The sequence below is a fragment of the Coptis chinensis genome, chromosome 2 (genome assembly GCF_015680905.1).
Source record: "Coptis chinensis isolate HL-2020 chromosome 2, ASM1568090v1, whole genome shotgun sequence".
NCBI classification, from domain to species: domain Eukaryota; kingdom Viridiplantae; phylum Streptophyta; class Magnoliopsida; order Ranunculales; family Ranunculaceae; genus Coptis; species Coptis chinensis.
Window position 1 is genome coordinate 24,524,791 of NC_141457.1, and position 10,618 is coordinate 24,535,408.

The window sequence follows — 10,618 nt, forward strand, 5'->3', positions numbered from 1 at the left end:
CAAAGAATAATTAATAGAAAATCAGAAACTTGATGCAAATGTATTGAACTAATAACCCTAAAACATGTTTGTATTATATGTAGGGGGAATAAATGTCTCGACAAATATAATTTTGCATTTTAAGTAGTGTTTATTATAGTTTTTTTTTTTTTTTTTTTTTTTATATGATTAAGAATGCCATGCTATTCAAGTAGCTTCAATATTATCTTCGTCGCATTGAGCATTCTCACAAAACTTCAATCAAACTTCTATTATTAAACCTAACAACAAAAAAAAGTTGATGAGTTTTATCAAGGTTTGATGCTTCCTTTTTATAGAGAATGGTGCAAGAAATTTGAATGACTGATTAATATAATTTTCATATCTCATAGCTATGCATAGTTGCTAATATGTTTTATAATAATTTAATATAACCCCACCTTTCGCCTTTCTCAAATCGTATTTTTTTTTAAAAATCACCATTATGAGTCTTATTAATGAGAGCTCAAAATCGTTTGTTAATTCTTAATTGTGAAAATAAATGAGCAAACCCTTTGTTCTGCCTCATATCAAATCACAATGAAGAACTCCTATTCCTCTCCGCACATTCTCTTATTTTTCATCAGAGACAAGTTTGTACGCTTCTGCTACCTTCATCTTCTCTCTTCTTTCTTTCGTGCAAATCGATTTAACAAAAGCATTTAAGCATGGATTCTGGAGTGAGGTTGGCATCGGTTGTGAAGGTGATGGGTTGAACAGGATCAAGGGGTCAGGTGACTCAGGTGAGAGTGAAGTTTATGGATTATCAGAACCGTCTCATTATGAGGAATGTCAAGGGACTAGTCAGAGAGGGGGGGATATCCTTACCCTACTCGAGTCTAAAAGGGAAACAAGGAGGTTGCATTGATGGGTTTATGTCCTTTTTGTTCTCAACGGACCAGTTACTCTTATATTTCCCTTCTTCAAGTCTGTTGTCTTTACCAGTGTTCTTATGTTGAATCTGGATTTAGATTTTTGTTATGGATTTAAATTTTAGGTATGGATTATACTTGGTTGTGTTTTGGATTATGATTTTTGAGAAGTTATATGTATGGGTTTTCTATCTTAAAAAAAAAAGAACTTCGAATTGATTACTTAACACGTCCATTTTTTTTTTATAGGTGTACTGAGTTTGATTGTTTCTTCCCAAGAGTAGCAATAAATTTCTGGGTATGCATATTCATTCTTATTGATTTACGCTCTGTCTGTATTGGTGTTTTCTTTTTCAGAAAAATCTCTTATATCCGTTGTTTATGCATTAGTTAGATATCAAAACTTTAGCAATAATTTTAAACATCTCTAATGTCTCACAACAATCATCTGTTGTCATTGAATTAGGCATGAGTATTAATCATTTTATTCGCTCCATTAATATGATTTTTTTAATGGTATTATGCTAATGCGTTATATGTTTGGTTTAATTACGAGTTTTGGTTACTTGAACTTCTGTTATTCTTATTTTGTGTTCAGGAAGCAACCACAGTGTTCAGTTAGATTAGAATTTAATTGGGCCTTAATGGGCGAAAAGCCAAAAACCTTCGAAACCTTTGGGGTTCTCTATTGTTCTCTGACCCTCCACCTCTCTCTCAGTTCTCAAATCTCAAATTGATTCCCAGGTTTCTCTGAATCTTTTCACCACCTTCAAAACCCCTCTGATTAAACTAATTGAAGACTACTCCAAAACCACACCAGGTTCCCTTACCCCCTCTAACTTTTTTGCTTCTTAATTTGTTATGTTTGAGTTTTCTACCCTGATATTAATTGCTGAAACCTCTGGGGATATTATTGTTGTGTGATGCTGAACTTCTTATCTCTATTTTTTAGGTGAGGATGGTGGTTTGTTACTTTCTCTGCCACAATGTCCTTTCTTTACTTTCTGATTTGCTTTGTGCACTTAGGTTTTGCCATAATGTTCTTTCTTTACTTTTTGATTTGCTTTGTGCACTCAGGTTTCAATTCTCCTTATATTCTTAGTGTTAGTATTTTATCATTGTAATGCAATTGCCCGTAAAGCTTGCTGAAATTTTCATTATTGGTTTGGTTATAAGACTTCTCTAATCTTTGATAGTTTTTAGTGTGGTCTAAAAATTTTGTCGTTGATGGTGTTTATCAATAATTATATTATTTGAAGATTGAAAGTTGAAATTGATTAATTTTTGACAATAGGTTGCTTCAAATGGAACTAAAAAATTAGTTGAGTTACTTTCTTGAGACCTATTTTCATTTTCATTTTCAAATGTAAATTTATTTATTCCCTATTAGCAGCGTCAGTTACTTTTTTGAGACCTGTTTTAATTTTCAAATGTAAACTTATTCCCTATTATTAGTAGAGTTATTATTTACCTCCTTCCACTAAATAATGTTTTCGTTATTTCGTTGTCAGTATAGCTTGGAGCAAAGCTGCCATTTTTTGTCTAAGTTTGAAATAGTTAAGACAATCCTCTTTTTTCATTTGCATCTTTATTCAAACCAAATAATTATAGATGTTGTGTCTAATTACATAAAACTATATCGCACATTCTCAACATACCATTACTTCTTTTTTTACCATGCATTATACGAGTGACGAGAAATAAAAAATTCTTTGAACTCATTGAATTGATACAACAGATAAAGATACCCACATTTTTACTCAATAAAGAGCAAAGCGGGGGACAGGTGTACAGACTAAATGAGTTTTCTTTAGTTGTTTTGAATGGATACAATTTACTGAGAAATCCAACCTTTGTCAGAAATATTCCACTTCAATTTAGTCAAATTTGGTAACGTTGTTTTTTTGGGACTATTGTCATTGTGGATCTTTTTGCTCTACATGAATGGAGTTTGCAACAGGATCAATGGTGAGATAGGAAGTGGGAGAGAAATTTTTATGCTTTTTGCCCTTTTTCTTTTGTCTTTTGGTTAACAATTCCAGACTTCAATCTTCTGGGTTCTCGTGCCTTTTGGGGTTAATTTCCTGTTGTTGCCATTCAGGTTATTTGATAATGCATGTTTGCTCGCATTATTCCTCCATTGTTTTTATATCCTCCACTAGCATGTATACTGAAATTTTGACACAAGTAATTTAGGGAAGCATCAACATTGCGAGTTTTCCTCTTTATAAAAAATCATGGATGGATACAATGGGGAATAGGAGCTAGCCTAGCATCTAATCACCTTGGTTCTGCTTGGCACTGAAATGAGATCTTGTCGTGCCGTTATTACCCTACACGAAGAGAGTAGATGTGAAAACCGAAAAAAGGTTCGGTGCTAATCAAATTGGCATAAGAGATGGGTTAAAAGAAAAATGTTGGGATGTATATTTTTCTCCTAAAAAGAATAGGTCTTTTAAATTTGTTTACTAATCCCAGTTAATAAGGGTTGTGGTACGAGCAGCGACAAATTTAAGATATTTTACTATTCGGTTGTTTGATTTTTATACAGCAAGCCTTTGCAATATTCTTTTCTTTATTAAATTTACTTATTGATTGCATGGTATCTATGCTTGCATCTTGAAGAAAAAATAAAATTTAGAGATTGTTTATTATATTGTTTAGTAAGAACTTAGCCTGAATAATGTCTAAATACTATCTCATTATCTTTAAGGCAATATTAAGCCACTCATCAAATTTTGTGTAATAACATTTTCCAAGGGTCCTACTTGAAGGCAGGTGGCAAATCAAGTCTAGGTGAAGTCCAATGTTGTTTGTACTTTTGCACTTGTTTGTACTTTTGCACTCATTGGCAGGTGGGAAATGAAGGGTTTGGTGGAGTTCCATTTAGGTGGCACCCTTATGAGAGCTAAGGTATACCAAGAACCCTCTCTTCGCCTTCTATTGATGTATTGATGTATGTCGTTACTACGAAATTTGTTTTCTTAAAGATATGTGCAACACAACTACACGTTAATGATAGAATTGAATGGTAAAACATGAGATCAAGTTAGTATCATATGCCTTCTATTACATCGTTACTACGAAATAGGTTTTCGTACAAATTCGTGCAAAAAAACACTGCACGATAGTGATATAATGAAGGATAAAACATGAGATCAAGTTAAGGTACATTCTCGATATGCTATCTTTGTTGTCCCCGTATAGAGTCACCATCGCAGCCTTTCCTCCTCTGAGTTTCTTCATGCAACGCTTTTGTATGATGGATTCACATTAAGTTGTCTGTATGATACATTATATATATGGGTAGGTCATGAATAATAAACTTCACTGTTGACATTCAGTTCATTCAACTACATTTACTATTATGCAATTGTTAAGAGTAATAGTATCTTTATAAGTCAAATAAGTACTTGATTGCCCACAAGGAATTGATCCATATCACATGGATTCCCCACCAAATGGTTGGGTGTAATAATCCCTAATGCTATATTAGTTCTGCAGGGGTAGGCCGACATTGGTGTCTGAGGTTAGGGGTGCAAACGGATAGATTCAGATTCGGATATGCCTGTATCCGAATTCGAATCCGATTTCAGATATCCGAATTGGATATCGGATAATATCCGATCCAAAAATTAATATTAATTAAAAATTTATTTGCTTTGAATAATTCATTTTACCACTATAAAAACTATTATAAATATATATATTTGTCATTTATTATTATTATTTTGTTATTATAGTTTTATATTATTAGTTTATGATTTTATAAAATAATAAATAAATAAATAAATTATATATAATAACTATTATTTTTTAAAATCGAATCAGATATTTTCGGATGCGGATATGGCAGTATCCGAATCCGTATCCGAAACCAGTTCGGACATAAAAAATTATCCGAATCCGATATCCGAAATTTTCGGATAATATCTGATTTTTCGAATACGAATTTGAATATTTGGATATCCACTTGCACTCCTATCTGAGGTGCTGATGGGACTGCAAAAATATTAGGACTAAATCTGGTAGAGATATGGGCTGCCAGGGAGGGGTTTAAAGCAAGCGTTTGTCAAGTCATCGTCAAGAGGTATTTATTTGCCAATATATATAGTTGTTCATGTTCTTTGCATGAATTAGTCAATTTATTGTATAATTATCAATAATTATTCCATTAGTGTTCATTTGGCCGATGAGAACTTGATTAGACTATGTTATACACATAGATGACTGCTAATGCTGATCAGCTTATAATTAGTGGTTCATAGAACATATTCAGTGCTATGTTTTTGTAACACACATTATTTGGTTTCCATTAGTTTGGTGTCTATAGGAAAACTTTAGGGAGTTTGATTCGATTTCATTTTTCTTAGTTGAAAACTATTCTGAAGTGATGAAAGGGCAAGGTACATAGTTAATGTGCCAAGGGAAGCTAGGAATGAAGTAAATATCTATTAGGAGATTTGATCAAAGGAGCTTTATGGATAGGTTAGGTTGTGAAGCTAGAAAAGCTAGCCCATGATTCGATCCAAGTTTACTTGGTGTTTTTATTGTTTCTACATATATGCTAAATCCAGTCATGCCGGATGGCTGAGTCAACAACTTTTAGGGTAGAGGTTAAAGGTGCATTTTGCTTTTGATAGTGATCACTCCATTACAAAAGGTCTTTAATAGGTATAGGGAAGTTAATTTTTAAATGAGTCCAATTAGCCTTGATGGAATCTGCAAAAAATATCGGCAGTAGACTCTGTTACTTACTTGCACATAACCTTTGAATAGGATACTCACTACTTCCATAACATTACTTGAATTAAAGTTTTTTTTTTCTTAATTGCATCAACTTAAAATTGTATTTGCTGTGAGAGTGTATTGGCCATTTTGACTTTTGTTATTATTCATAACTTGGTAACGTAATACACAAAAAATGAAACAAATTTAGTTAAACCATTATAAATGTATGCTCCCAAAAAGCTTTTAGGGAAGTCAATTTATTAATGAGTCCAATTAGCATTGATGGATCTGCAAAATAGCTACAATAGACTCTGTTACTTACTTACTAAAACATGACCTTTTAATAGGGTACTCGCAACTTCCTTAGAATTAGTTGAATTAAATGTAGAATTTGGCAATTTTTACAGAATAAGTTTGTGGACATGCAACTGTTTGCTGTCCACAAGACCCCAGTTTCTGATTGGTGGAGTGGTTGCCCAAAAAATCTGTGTTACTGCCTAAAAAAACTGTGAAACTGACCGAAAATGGATTTAACTAATAGAAATGTGCTGTTTGTGGACAAATCTGTCCACAAATTCAAACTCCAATTTTTAAGGTTATTGAAGTTGTAGAAATATTTCTGTTTGTGTTAAACTTATTGACTTTCTGATAGGTGGTAATATTCTACGCTCGCCTCATCAGCTCAACATTGCACTGGTCCTTAAGTAGATGGTTATGGTGTTGCCTTCTAATTTAGGATTTTGGATAGACAATAAGCATTGATTGGAAGGAGAATACTAAGCATGGTCATTGATTTTATTATCACTATTTTGTCAAATGCCTTAGTTGTATAAGTTGTATGGAGTTGGTGTACATTCACAAAATTTATTTTTTATATCCATTCGTTCCAAATCTTAATATTGTATTAGTAAACTATAAACATTAGTACTTGCAGAATTGATGAATCCTAAAGATTGTTGTGCCTATTATTCACAATCAAATCAAGAATCTTTGTAGGCATTCTGTGCCTTCGGCACAGGCATTATCTATTCAAAATGGGAGGACAAAGAGTGGTGGGGATCGTCTTGGGATTTGAGTTAGATGTGCATGGGGATTTGTGTTGATCTCTTCTCAACCTTTATTGCAAAATTATATCAATAATCTATAATGCAAAAATTAATCAATAAAACGCTTCCAAGTGGGTTAATGCAAATTTAGTTATCTTTAAACGTTTCCATTTGGGTTAGTCCAAAATTAAATCATTTATCTTTAATGCAAAAATTAATCAATAAAACGTTTCTATTTGGGTTAATGCAAATTTAATTATCTTTAAACGTTTTCATTTGGGTTAGTACAAAATTAAATCAATTATCTTTAATGCAAAAATTAATCAATAAAATGTTTCCATTTGGGTTAATGCAAATTTAATAATCTTTAAACGTTTCCATTTGGGTTAGTATAGTAGCCATTTTCATAGATGGACCATAGCATGTATTGGGCCAAGAGATAGGGTCCAGACCACAGTGTGTATTGGGTCAAGAGAGTGGGCCCAAGACGACACTGTGGCCCATGAAGTAAACCTAAGAGAGGAATATAAAAAGAAAGAGAGGAGAAGAGAGAGAGGGAGGGGAGGGGGAGCTAATAATGGAGGCAGAGAGAGGGGTGAGAAAAGAGAGGTGAACTATGGCGGCTTGATCCCGAAATGGGTATGTAAGCAACCAAATTGGTGCAACCGATCAAAGATAGAGCTTGAGTACTAGTAAAGTTAAAAGTCGCGGTATTGGGTGCGACAAATGGTGCCATCTGTAGGGATGAGGCAGTAGATGAGGCAAAGATGGTGGGCAGTTACTGCTAATGCTATGTTCCGTAGCAAATACAAGAAAAAGGTGTCGCCTTTATGTGGTTTCTTGGACAGGGATTATATCTGCTTATGTGAAATGTGGAAAACACAAGGAAGCTATTTATTTGTTTGGGCAAATGTTGGTTTCGGGTTTGGTTCCTAATGAATTCACGTTTCTAGTGCCTTGCTGTCTCATTACGTGGAGTTTATTCAATGACGCATATGGGTTTTCAGTAAAGAACAAGGTTTTAGATGTCAGCAAGAAGTAATACAGAACAATTATAACGTACACATACAGTTTTGGGGGCAAAAAGAAGCTGGTTCTTTCAACTACAAGTTGGGTTGGAGGGAAAAATGATTTCTTGGGAATAGCTTATCTTATAGTTGGTGGATTGTGCCTCTTCTTAGCAGTAAGCTTCATAATTGTTTATGTAGGCAAGCTGAGGTGAGTGATTGGCGCTCAACTTTTCTTTATTTTGCATTACTCTGTCTAAATTATGCTGTCTACATCAAACAAGAATCTAGTCATACCATTATCAAGGAGTTTGGAGAATTAATTTCTTATAAATCAGCACGTCATGTGTAAGGATGTTCCATATAAGCAGTAAATGGAGGCCAAAATGGAGGCCGGGTTGATGTGGTGGGCTGAGTTGTTTGCTGTTGGGTAGGAGGTTATGGGGCAATTGGTGCTGGATTAGTGAACCAGGGAAGATGGAAAAGGCGGAATGGTTGCCTTCCTAATTGATCTGCCATGACTAATCAAGAAAGTTATGTGGGATATGTCGCCAGCCAAAATGGAGATGATGGGGGTTCCGGGGATGTTTTACGAGCTAGTTATGAGGCTGCGTGTAGTGGAGATGGGGCCTGAGAGGTTTGTTGGGGCCGTGTGGTAGTGAGAGATGGCGATGTGGTATACTAGAATGAAGTTCCAAAGGTGCTACAATCATAAAATAATATCGTAGGTGTTTGATGAAGTGTGTGGGTTGGTGGAGTAGTGTGCAAACTTAGGGAGTGTGGGTGACGGCGTAGTGTGGGAATTGGTGGTACAGTGTGGACATTGGTGGACTAGTAGGGTGTGGTCGGTGGTACAAGATAGGTGTACCACCTCGGGTTTGTGTGGGGCTATTAAAAAGGGGTGGACAATCACATCGAGTATTGCCAGAGGGGTAGTGGATCTAACAAGAGACAACATGGATGGCGAGGAAGTTGGAGACAGAGGGACAATGAGATCAATAGATTGGGGCTGAGATCAATGGCTTGGAGCGTCTAAATACGGATGGTAAGATGATTACAAAAATGTAGAGAGGGATACACCGCGGCAGGTAACTCGTTTATTTTACCGTCATGTACATAATAGATGGACGAATAGTGACTCGTCCGGCAGCCATAGTTACATTGGGGGCAAGCATGCCTTGTCCCCGTCCTTGGCAGAGATGTATGTGGGGTCAGATGGGGATTGGCCCCAGACCTCGTGGTATTCCACGAACTAGCCTATTCGCTCTGGGAGGTCGTGGACCATGAATGAGAAACGTGGTTGTACACCTCAGGGTAAGATGGATGGCACACTGTTTGGAGTACATGATCGCCATTATATGTGTATGCCAATCCTTATGCTAAATTAATGTCTTCGTTAAAACTCACGTGTTATTTGTGCAACCTCAAATATGAAAGTTTTAGGTTATAGAGAAAGAGGAAGATCCGCGGTACCACGGAACAGAGTTGAGATTGAGAGGGTATTGAGAGATGGATCCATCTCACCTCATTTACTACTTTATTTGCATACACAATATTGTCATCAAAGAGTTTACTTTATGCATTAAACGTTTATTGCATGATATAACATTAAGTAACCGGGGTTTAGCCGTGTACTAGCTATACGGGGAACCTCGGAATCTGCTGGTGTCTCTATGTAGTGGTGAGTTACAGTACGTACACATTAAGGGCGTGATATCTTTGCACTGAGTTACATACATGTACACCATTATATCTTAATGTCTTGAGAATTTGTCCGCACATATTTACTAGAGGATGTTGGGTTTACTCTAATGTGGGAAGAGATAGAGATGAGTTGCCTCTAAGCTAGAGAACGGGGGGGATGAGCCCTTCGCAGACCCTCGTGTCCGAATCAAACATGGGGCAGGCTGAGCTGTTCCCGGATGTGCATTCTGAAGGAGAGCGGAGGGGTTCAGGAAGACCCTTCGTGGATATGTCGTGGGGCTATCCGAATGAATGCGGGGGGGATGAGCCCTCCGCGGACCTTCGTGTCCAAACAACGCGTGTGGGGCAGGCAGAGCTGTCCCGGATCCTCGTGTCCAAAGCCTTGAGTGGGATAGGGTCTGCGGACTGTCGTGTCCAAACAGCGCGTGTGGGGTAGGCAGAGCTGTCCCGGACCCTCGTGTCCGAAGCCTCGAGCGGGATAGGATCCGCACACCCTCGTGTCCAAACAACGCATATGGGGCAGGCAGAGCTGTCCCGGACCCTCGTGTCCGTAGCTTCGAGCAGGATAGGATCCGTGGACCCTCGTGTTCGAAGCCTCGAGCGTGATAGGATCTGCGGACCCTCATCAGACTCCACTCTAGAGCAGAGACAGTAGGGGGATGAGCCCATCGCGGACCCTCGTGTCCGAATCAAACATAGGGCAGGCTGAGCTGTTCTCGGATGTGCATTCCGAAGGAGAGCGGAGGGGTTCAAGAAGACCCTTCACGGATATGTCGTGGGGCTATCTGAATAAGTCGGGGGTGAGCCTTCGTGGACCCTCGTGTCCGAATCAAACATGGGGCAGGCTGAGTTGTCCCCGGATGTGCATGTCGAAGGAGAGCGGAGGGGTTCGAGAAGACCCTTCGCGGATATGTCGTGGGGTTATCCAAATGAGTGCGGGGGGGACGAGCCCTCCACGAACCCTCATGTCCGAATCAAACATGGGGGCAAGCTGAGTTGCCCCTCATCAGCCTCCACTCCAGAGCTTAGACAACGGGGGGGATGAACCCTCCGTAGACATGAGATCCAAATCAAACATGGGGGCAAGCTGAGTTGCCCCTCATCAGCCTCCACTCTAGAGCATAGACAATGGGGGGGATGAGCCCTCCGCAGACATGAGATCCGAATCAAGCTTGGGGGTAAACTGAGTTGCCCCTCAACAGACTCCACTCCTGAGTAGAGATAGGGGGGGGGGGGGGAT

General features: G+C 37.8%; 1 pseudogene; it reads left to right on the forward strand.

Annotated features, from left to right (window-relative positions):
- The first annotated feature begins 548 nt into the window (after nt 1–548).
- On the forward strand, nt 549–6,329 carry LOC147515491 (small ribosomal subunit protein eS28-like; annotated as a pseudogene).
- Nucleotides 6,330–10,618: the final 4,289 nt, after the last annotated feature.